This window comes from Staurois parvus, unplaced genomic scaffold, assembly GCF_062004578.1.
Source record: "Staurois parvus isolate SC_StPar_1 unplaced genomic scaffold, SC_StPar_1.0 ptg000390l, whole genome shotgun sequence".
Classification (NCBI taxonomy): Eukaryota; Metazoa; Chordata; class Amphibia; order Anura; family Ranidae; genus Staurois; species Staurois parvus.
In genome coordinates, this window is record NW_028318186.1 from 11,208,946 (window position 1) to 11,219,642 (window position 10,697).

The 10,697-nt window shown below is 44.4% G+C and overlaps 1 non-coding gene across 1 annotated transcript; it reads right to left on the reverse strand.

The window, feature by feature from the left end:
• Window positions 1-8,915: 8,915 nt before the first annotated feature.
• Window positions 8,916-8,987, reverse strand: TRNAT-CGU (transfer RNA threonine (anticodon CGU)). The gene has a single exon. It is a non-coding gene; the product is annotated as a tRNA-Thr (tRNA).
• Window positions 8,988-10,697: the final 1,710 nt, after the last annotated feature.

A 10,697-nucleotide genomic window follows, 5' to 3' on the forward strand; every position in this document is an offset into this window, starting at 1 on the left:
CAGTGGGAGGAATAGTGCCCCATCATTGGTGTCAGTGGGAGGAATAGTGCCCCATCATTGGAGTCAGTGGGAGGAATAGTGCCCCATCATTGGAGTCAGTGGGAGGAATAGTGCCCCAACATTGGTATCAGGGGGAGGAATAGTGCCCCAACATTGGTATCAGGGGGAGGAATAGTGCCCCATCATTGGTGTCAGTGGGAGGAATAGTGCCCCATCATTGGTGTCAGTGGGAGGAATAGTGCCCCATCATTGGTATCAGTGGGAGGAATAGTGCCCCATCATTGGTGTCAGTGGGAGGAATAGTGCCCCAACATTGGTATCAGGGGGAGGAATAGTGCCCCATCATTGGTGTCAGTGGGAGGAATAGTGCCCCATCATTGGTGTCAGTGGGAGGAATAGTGCCCCAACATTGGTATCAGGGGGAGGAATAGTGCCCCATCATTGGTGTCAGTGGGAGGAATAGTGCCCCATCATTGGTGTCAGTGGGAGGAATAGTGTCCCATCATTGGTATCAGGGGGAGGAATAGTGCCCCAACATTAGTGTCAGTGGGAGAAATAGTGCCCCAACATTGGTGTCAGTGGGGAGAGGAATAGTGCCCCAACATTGGTGTCAGTGGGGGGAGGAATAGTGCCCCATCGTTGGTGTCAGTGGGGGGAGGAATTGTGCCCCATTGTTGGTGTCAGTGGGGGGAGGAATAGTGTCCCATCGTTGGTGTCAGTGGGGGGAGGAATAGTGCCCCATCGTTGGTGTCAGTGGGGGGAGGAATAGTGCCCCATCGTTGGTGTCAGTGGGGGGAGGAATCATGCCTCATCGTTGGTGTCAGTGGGGGGAGGAATCATGCCTCATCGTTGGTGTCAGTGGGGGTAGGAATCGTGCCTCATCGTTGGTGTCAGTGGGGGGAGGAATTGTGCCTCATCGTTGGTGTCAGTGGGGGGAGGAATCGTGCCCCATCGTTAGTGTCATTTGGGGGAGGAATCGTGCCCCATCGTTGGTGTCAGTGGGAGGAATCGTGCCCCATCATTGGTATTAGTGACACTAATGATGGGGCACTATTCCTCCCACTGACACCAATGATACTTACCTTGCTGACCCGTTCTAGCCTGGGCTCGCTCGATCTCCCTCCCTCTCCCATGGTACAGAGACTTACTGGTCAGCTGTCTTCCTTCTCCGGCCGCTCTGCTCCTCTTCACTCGCTCGATCTTCACGGTGCCGCTCGGCTCCTCCTCTCCAAGCTCCACCTCCTCGCCGGTGATTGGCCGCCTGTGTGCCTCTCCTGAGCTACAGTTCCGGCGGCCAATCACCAGCGAGGATTGATCCCGGGGGTGTGTCCAGATGACAGGGGCGGCATGTCATCCCGCCCACACCTGGAGACAGATAGCGGAGCGGTGTCTCGGTTCCTAAGACCATCGGAAATATGTGTTTTCTGATGGTCTTAGGCGGCCCCTGTGAAAGCGTCGTTCGACCCCCAAAGGGGTCGCGACCCACAGGTTGAGAACCGCTGCCTTAAATGAACCTCTTCAGACCCCAGCTGAAGATCTCCTCATCCACCTGGCTATCATGAGAGTATTCCAAGGCAAGGGATTCTGAGCCACACAAAGAATGCAGTTCCAAGGAGAAATAGTTGGGTATTTAACCTGACCACCCTCTCCTGTGGTTTCTCTACACCAGGGGGTGTAGTAGTACTCACTCTGTCCTGTTCCTGTAGCTGTAAAGGTAAAGCTGTTTTCAGGCCTTATGCTGGGCTGGCTTCTTCGCCTGCTGACAGGCTGTCCTTCCTTGTAGACTGTGGAACTGTGGAGGTCCCTCTTTCCAGCTCTCAGCCTGTAGGTTGATCCCCTTCTTCTGGGGCCCCCTCCCAGGCTCCGCACCAGTAGCACTTCCTCACTCCAGCTTTCACCTGACTCCCCTGCTGACCTGGCTCTGTCATATTTAAGGGCTGACCTAGCCACCGTGCCAGGGAATTAGCTCGATTTCCCCAAGTATGTAGATCAGCCTCTCCTCACCCCGTCCACTGGCTTCTATAAACTTATTCAAGCCTCTGGAGCAGGGGGAGGTATCAGAGAACTGACTTGTAGAGCCCTCCAGCATTAACTTGAAGTAACTTTGCTGCCTCACACCCATGCTGCCTCACGATAGAGAATAAACAGGTGGCGCAGGGGAGAGCACCCCTGAAGCATTTCCTTTGGTTGTCGCTGTCCTGGTTCCCTTGGCTTCCCTTTTGGCTGTGCATATCCTGAGGCGCTGGAGAGTACATACGATATCCAGGCTGCCTCACACCCAGGCTTCTAGCAAGCTTCTAACTATACCCCAAAAAACCATTGGAGGGTGTTAAACATGTAGACCACACTAGGTGATAACCACATCTGATGCTGAGCCTCCATGATTGAAAGACTTGAAATCCAGTGAATGGAAGGGGCAGGCTAGAGATCAGCCGGCAGAGGAGGAAAGAGCCAGGGAATGAGGCAGTCTCTATTTGACTTGCTGCAGAATAGGAAGCTCAGGCTAGATGTTCCCTGAGAACCACACAGATGAATGGTGAAGGGTGTGTTCTGTATAGTGGTGTATTCAGGTGTTCTGCTGTCCTAGGCAACACAAAAATAGGACGCCCCTCCTCCCCAGCATAGAGAGCCTAACATCGACCAACACCAGACCCCCTCCCCAGCCCCCATAGAGAAAGCCTGACAGTGACCAGCAACACTCCTGCCCCATCATCCCCCCCCTCACCCGAGAGAGACGTTCCCTAACACCTCCCAGCGACAGATAGAAAGACACTCACCTTTACAGCTCTGGACATCCCCAGGAATGAAAGTCGGCTCTGCATACACCATCAAGCAGCCTCTCTCAGATCCCCCCATACTGCATATGTTCCTTCTTCCAGGTGGTAGTGCTGCCCCCCTAAAAAATGCTGCCCTAGGCAAATGCCTTGTTTGCTTTGTGGTAAATAAGCCCCTGGTTCTGTAGTCTTACCACACTTCCTATCCTAAGGTGCCAAGGCTGCTCCTCCTCCATAGATACAATGATTAAGAGTCATCACCCTAGGACACAACGTGTGTTACTGGCAGGATCACCAGGTGAAGATAAAAGGGGAAAGGAGCTGCAAAAAGAAAACTAATGCAGCCACCACATCTACAGACTGGTAAACTGAAATGTATTACATTGTAATTTTTGGGATTAAAGCTGAACTCTGGGCACTTTAAAATCCTCTAAAAGTATAACCTCTGTTCTTCTATAAAGCACATTTTTAATGAGCCCCTATGCCCTTCGAAGGAACACATGCAATCGGTGAGTGAGAGCATATTTTTACTTCCATGCTTTGCAGCCCTCCTTTACAAAGTGTTCCTGGCAGCAGAAATATCTCTAAATTAAGAGATTCAACATGAAAAAAGTGCTTTATATTTAATGAGCATCAGGGTACGCTCAGGCTCATTCCGTATTCCCAGCTGCAGCGTTTGCGCTCGGCAGCCAAAGCATTAAGTTGAATTTTTTATCTGTTGTTTGGTGAGAGAACAGGCGGCTTGTCTTCCACTTCTACTGAGAGGTGAATTATCACTTTCTCAGGCAGCGAAGAATTAATATATAAGCACAGGTTTAGAGTCAGGATTTTTAGCGGGAAAATAAAATGGTCAAAAAATGGGTAAACCGGACCGTACAGCTGTGTGATCTGTCAATGTAATAAATACAGGGTGCAGCTGAAATGGTCCTCCACCCAAATCTGATATGCTCAGTAGATGCTGGAAAGCTTGTAGATCTAAATGTGCATAAGCACTGTCTATCATAACCAGGGGCGGACTGACCATTTGGAAACTTGGGCACTGCCCGAGGGCCCGGGGCCAGTAGGGGGCCCCATGAGATGCCCCTGGTACCTTTTTCATAGTTTTTTTTGAGTTTGGGCAAGGACACAGGGGCCCCATGATCCCCTATTGCCCGGGGGGTCAGTAGGGGGCCCCATGAGATGCCCCTGGTACCTTTCTCATAGGCTTTTTTGAGTTTGGGCAAGGACACAGGGGCCCTGTGATCCCCTATTGCCCAGGGGCCCCATGAGTTGTCAGTCCGCCCCTGATCATAACCATTGCCACCACCATTTTTTTGCATTTGAGTTCTTTTGATCTTCTGCAGCCTTTTTCAACCACTTCCTATCTACATTCACTACTCATTCTGGAACGACTTCCCAATACAATTCCTTATTTTTTGCAATTATGATGGATTTCATAAAAGGGGCCATTACGCCGTGACGTCTTGCTGTCTGTACCTATCATAGGTCCGGCGGCCATCTTTATAACTTAAATGGTTAGTATACCATTTATTTGTACACCTCTAATGTTTTTATGTCCTTACCACGTGAATTAATAAATTGAATTTTTTTAAAAAAATGACTACACTATGGGCCATTTTTTGGTTGAGCTAACGTTCATTTCCAGAGCCCAATGTTAAGGATACAGGAGCGGAATCATATGTGGCACCAGTCCAGAGGAGGGAGCTGTTCCAGTGATAGCTGACAAGCATCCGCCCATCCATTAAGGAGGTCTCTACCTGGATGCCTATCCACATACACCAAGGGAAATGACTCTGTAGCTGCCTACCACCCAGAGGGAGGATATTCCGTTAAGACAGCCCAGCTCATATATCCCATCCCGAGAGGGGGACCTCTGCTCATACTAATTATTTGCGTATTTAAAGATACGCATCTGGTGAGTGCGTATTTCTACTATTTACTGATACACCAGTGGAATGTGAAGTCACCATCAACTCCTGTATTGAGCACCTTATCACGAACTATCACCGTTTTTTACATTATTTTCCCGCTTTTTTTACATTATTTAATCATTTTATATTTTATATCACCAGACTGGAGTATATATCTTTTAGTCCTGCACTTTTATATATATGATGGAATTCAGACATGCAATTACACCTTCCCTCTAGAAATTAGCTCAGGCATCCTCCGAACTCATCTCTATTGCAAACGCTGACCTCCTTTTGTACTCCATGGAGTCGTGGGCTGAATTATTCCCTGCCCCACAGCTCACATTGGCCTTCAGTGGTGCAGTGTATGAAAACCGTGGCTTCTATGAAGAAATAGTTTATATACTGTTTTACAATTTATTCCCTATTATTAGTTAAAAAATAAAAGACAAAAAAAAAATAGTTGTTCGTGTCAAACTGATGAATATCATTAATCAAATAACTAACCTAAAATTAAAATAAAAGAAAAGAAAAATACAAATTAACCACTTCCCGACCGCCCTATAGCAGAAATACTGCTACAGGGTGGCACAGGTGTGCAAAATCACGTATATAAATGTGATTTTGCATTTCTGGGTAGGAGGCAGATGCGCCTTACCCGGCCGCCGTTCACGACTGCGGCTGTCAAGCACCGGGTCCCGGCTGGTATATACTTGTATACTTGCCAGTGATTTATGAAGATCTCCGAGAAATTGTTTACTAACAGGTCTCCTCTCTGTCAGCTCGGACACACTGCTCTGGATGGCTGTGCACAGCACAGTCATCCAGAGCAGTGTGATTACAGTGAAGCACACAGACACCGCCCCATAGTAAAACACTCCCTGCACCCAGTTAACCCTTTGATCGCCCCTCATGTTAACCCCTTCCTGCCCAGTGCTATTAGTACAGCATCAGTGCTTTTTTTTAGCACTGATCACTGTATTGGTTTCACTGGGGATGTCAGTGACACCAAGTCAGTTCTTCCCCCAGTGTCAGAATGCCTGCCGCAGTCCCACTATAAGTTGCTGATCGCCGCCATTACTAGTACAAAAAAAATAAAAAATCCCAGTATATATACCACCATTTGTAAACGCTATAGCTTTCAAGTAAACCAATTAATTTACATGTATTGGGATTTTTTTTTTAGCAAAGACATGTCGCAGAATACATTTTGGCATAAATGTATGACGAAATTTGATTTTTTAAATTTTTTTACTGTACATGTTTAATAGCAAAAAGTCAGAAATATTGTTTTTTTAGGGCAGTAAGTTAAAAAAATAAAAGATTCCTAGGAAATTAGATTTCCTTAAAAAAAATATCCGTGAGAAATGGTCTTGAGCGCACTTGACTGAAACCTGTTTTTGTTTTTTTTTTGCTTTTGACACTCAACTCAACATTCTGTAATGTTGAAGATGTTCTATAGCTTATCCAAGCCACATCTTCAGTTCTAATGAGTGTCAGAAAAAATTCTCCACCATAGAATATGTCAAAGCAGATGTGGTTTGTCCAAAATTTTGCTCTTGGATATTGCAATAGAGACATATATTCTAGGGATCAGCTACTATTACACACAGGCAGGGATTGAACTCTTGATCTTAACACTTGGACGCTTTTCCTCCTAAAAAATGGAATTTCTTAAGAAAAAAAGTACCCAGGAGAAAAGGCCTTGATGGCACTTCACTGAAAGCTGAATCAACTGCTTTGTGGAAAAAGGACTAGAGACTCAAGTGGTTGAGGATAGCAGGCAAAGTAAAATATGTCTCCAGATTCAGCCCAATATTATATTACCATTTATTCAAAACTCCATAGAGCTGTTACTGGCTTTTTGGCCATCAAATGGTGTAGTATATGAAAACCATGGCTTCTATGAAAATGTATGGGGTTCCATAAATCAAAAAAGTATAAATAATGTTCTAAATGTCACTGAAGACTCTTGTTTTTATAGATCATAGTGTAGCTAGAGACACTCAACTGTATGTCTGTAATGCTGAAGATGTTCCATAGCTTAGCCAAGCCACTTCTTCAGTTCTTATGAGTGTTAGAAAGTATCAAGATTGTGTTCTTTGACATTGAAAGACAGACATGTATTCTTGGAAACAACTGCCATTTTGGCACAGGTGGGTATTGAAGTTAGGATCATTTGGTTTAGAAGAACATCTTACCACTTGGTCACTGAGCTTTCATGTAATAGGGTTCGTAGTACACCATGGAAGATGACAAAGCAGCATTTGGTTCAAGATTGTGCTTTTGCATGTTGTAATAGAGACATGAAGAATACAGCTGCCACCAGTCACAGATGGGGATTGAACCAAAGATCTTTAGTTTACAAGACCAACACCTCACCACTTAGCCACTGCACCCAATGTCATCAGACTTATACATGGATCAAAAAATGGTAAAACCCATAACAAATGATTTATAGAGCATTGACAGTTTAAGAAAATATGTGTTGATGGTTGAAGGAAAGAAAATTGCATAATCTATAGCCAGTCTTAAGGGGGATTGGTTATTGCTCTGACTCATTCAGTTGTGTGTGTAACTTGGGTCTTGAGCTATTGACCTCAGTACACAATGTGATTTTTTCCATGAAATAAGCTTTAAAATAGATAGTTAAATACAAAAAAAGAAACAAAAGTGTATGAAGATATACTGGGGAAAGTTTAATTAAAAAAAAAAAGCAGACAGAATCTGGAGCAGCTGTGTATAGTAACCAATCAGCTTCTATCTTCAGCTTGTTCAGTTAAGGTTGGGGGGGGGGCAACAAAAAAGTTTAAATAGTCTACTAAAAGAACTTTTTTTTATTATGAATATTATTAGTAAAAATGTTCTAAAAAAATAGTTCTATAAGCAACACAGGCTACAATCACTATGCATTGCAAACTAGTTTTTTGCTTATTGCTTTTGACCTTTAAAATATTTCAAAAGATTAAACTAAGCCAAAACATAATACCTTTAAACTGGTGTTTTCAGTGATTTCATACACAACATTGCTAAGTATCTGGCTACAATCCTAACGCCCTTAACTGGCATCATTCAATCGGCTGCAGAGTTGATCAGTGTATTCTGACAGCCGAAGAGTACCCACTGTCAGAATACAATAACACAGTGGGGAGGATTCCTCTATCCACCTTGCTTGTGTGGATGGGGGAATCCATTCAGTTTTTTTTATCACTCCACTGGCTGATTAAAAGAAGTAATCCATGTACAGCCAGCCTTACTCATTGGAAATCTTGTGGATGGATGGTCTTGGTATGAAGGTAGAATTCCCACCAAACTCCACATGGTGGTGATGAACTGTCTGTGGAAAAGGGAATGAGGAACTATTGGAGGGACTGAAAGAGAAGAAAAGTTAAACAAGTTAGCAAGTGCTGCAAGGAAGAATGAATGGGGATATGGGGAGGGGCCCCCAGTCAACGGTACAGTCAGGACTTGAAATAATTTAGGAGAAAGATCAAAGCACATCAGGAGCAAATGTGATGTATTCTGGGGAGGACACAAATTCCATCCAGGAAAACCATCTACATCTGAAATCTTCATTTCCCTTTAACCTTGATGTAATGCTTTCTATATTTTTGATATTTTGAATTCTGGCAAACCATTGTGTCAACATTTGAGGGTCTAACCGACACCATACTGTAGGGATACCAGCTGAAGCTGTGTATAATGGTGTATAATGACAGAGTTTTTGTAAGTTTGTATATTATGATGGAGAAGGAAGAAGGCTGAGTCGAGAGGCACATGAAAGTTTACGAATTTCCTGATGATCAATTGAACCGATGCCCAGAAACTGTCCATTGAACTGTAGGGTGCAATGAAAGATCATAAATATCCTGCTAAAAGCGCTTAATACTTTTCAAAATCTGTAGAGTAAGTGTATAGAATAATATAATGGCTATTCATAATCTATCAATTTAAGCATTAAACAGTTTTAAAAAGTTAATGGGAGGGAGGATGAAACTATTACAAGTACCGTACTTCCTTAGAACTATCAGGTGTGATCTGCCAATGGTCTTGAAGGAATACTGGACTATTTTGGGGTATATTTTATTTTGTCTTTCTTTAATATTTAGAAGTGTTTATGCAAAGTATTAATATTGATTGTCTGTTACCATCTTTGACGTCTATAAATGCTTATACATTATGTATGATATAGTGGGAGGCATTTCAAAGATTTTGGAGAAAAGCAGCTATGAGGCACAGATGGGGATTGAACCCATGATCTTTGGTTTACGAGACCAACGCCTTACCACTTGGCCACTGTACCTTGTCAAGACAACAGGAGAACAGCTTTGATAGGTTAATCGGGAGTATCTCTTATTTGCAGCGAGTAGCCAATAGACTATATACACTATATTGCCAAAAGTATTGGGACAACCTTCCAAATCATTGGATTCAGGTGTTCCAATCACCTCCATGGCCACAGGCATATACAGTCAAGCACCTAGGCATGCAGACTGCTTCTACAAACATTTGTGAAAGAATGGGTCGCTCTCAGGAACTCAGTGAATTCAAGCATAGTACCATTAAGTTGCCAACTGTGCAATAAGTCCATTTCCTTGCTACTAAATATTCCAAAGTCAAATGGTAATGGTATTATAACAAAGTGGAAGCAACTGGGAACAACAAAAAGTTAGCCACCAAGTGGTAGGCCACGTAAAATGACAGAGCGGGGTCAGCGCATGCTGAAGAGCACAGTGTGCAGAAGTCACCAACTGTCAGCAGAGTCAATAGCTAAAGACCTCCAAACTTTGTGTGTCCTTCAGATTAGCACACCAACAGTGCGTAGAGAGCTGCATGGAATGGGTTTCCATGGCCAAGCAGCTGCATCCAAGCCTTACATTACCAAATGCAATGCAAAGCGGCAGATGCAGTGGTGTAAAGCACGCCGCCACTGGACTCTAGAGCAGTGGAGACGTGTTCTCTGGAGTGACGAATCATGATTCTCTGTCTGGCAATCCAATGGATGTGTCTAGGTTTGGCGGTTGCCAGGAGAACGGTACTTGCCTGACTGCATTGTGCCAAGTGTAAAGTTTGGTGGAGGGGGGATTATAGTGTGGGGTTGTTTTTCAGGGGTTGGGCTTGGCCCCCTAATTCCAGTGAAGGGAACTCTTAAGGTGTCAGCATATCAAGATATTTTGAACAATTTCATGCTCCCAACTTTGTGGGAACAGTTTGGGGATGGCCCTTTCCTGTTCCAACATGACTGCGCACCAGTGCACAAAGCAAGGTCCATAAAGACATGGATGAGCGAGTTTGGGGTGGAGGAACTTGACTGGCCTGCACAGAGTCCTGACCTCAACCCAATAGAACACCTTTGGGATGAATTAGAGAGGAGACTGTGAGCCAGACCTTCTCATCCGACATCAGTGCCTGACCTCACAAATGTGCTTCTGGAAGAATGGTCAAACATTCCCATAGACACCCTCCTAAACCTTGTGGTCAGCCTTCCCAGGAGAGTTGAAGCTGTTATAGCTGAAAAAGGTGGGCCAACTAGATATTGAACCCTACGGACTAAGGCTGGGGTGCCATGGGAAGTTCATGTGCGTGTAAATGCAGGCGTCCCAATACTTTTGGCAATATAGTGTATATTTTTATAAAAAATATACATTTAGAAGAATGAGCACACGTAGTGCAAAATTTACAGTGTTTCTCTACACAGAACAAATGGTCTCTTTTCATGCATTCCATTGATATATTACATGGGCTGCCTAAACAGAACGCATGTTACTACGCAACATAATGTAACAGACTGGACCAGTGTGCATGGGCCCTAAAGTTGGACTGCAGACAGACAACGTAATATACAGTAAAAATACATATATAAGAGCTGTTCTACCCACCAAAAGAATTTCTGTCCACCAAGTTCTGAGATTTACACAGCTCTGCTAAACAGTACAGTTCTTTCTCTACCACAGTTGTACTGTCACTTACAGGTCTTCTTCACGCCCCCATGAGTCTCGTTGTGTGCACATGG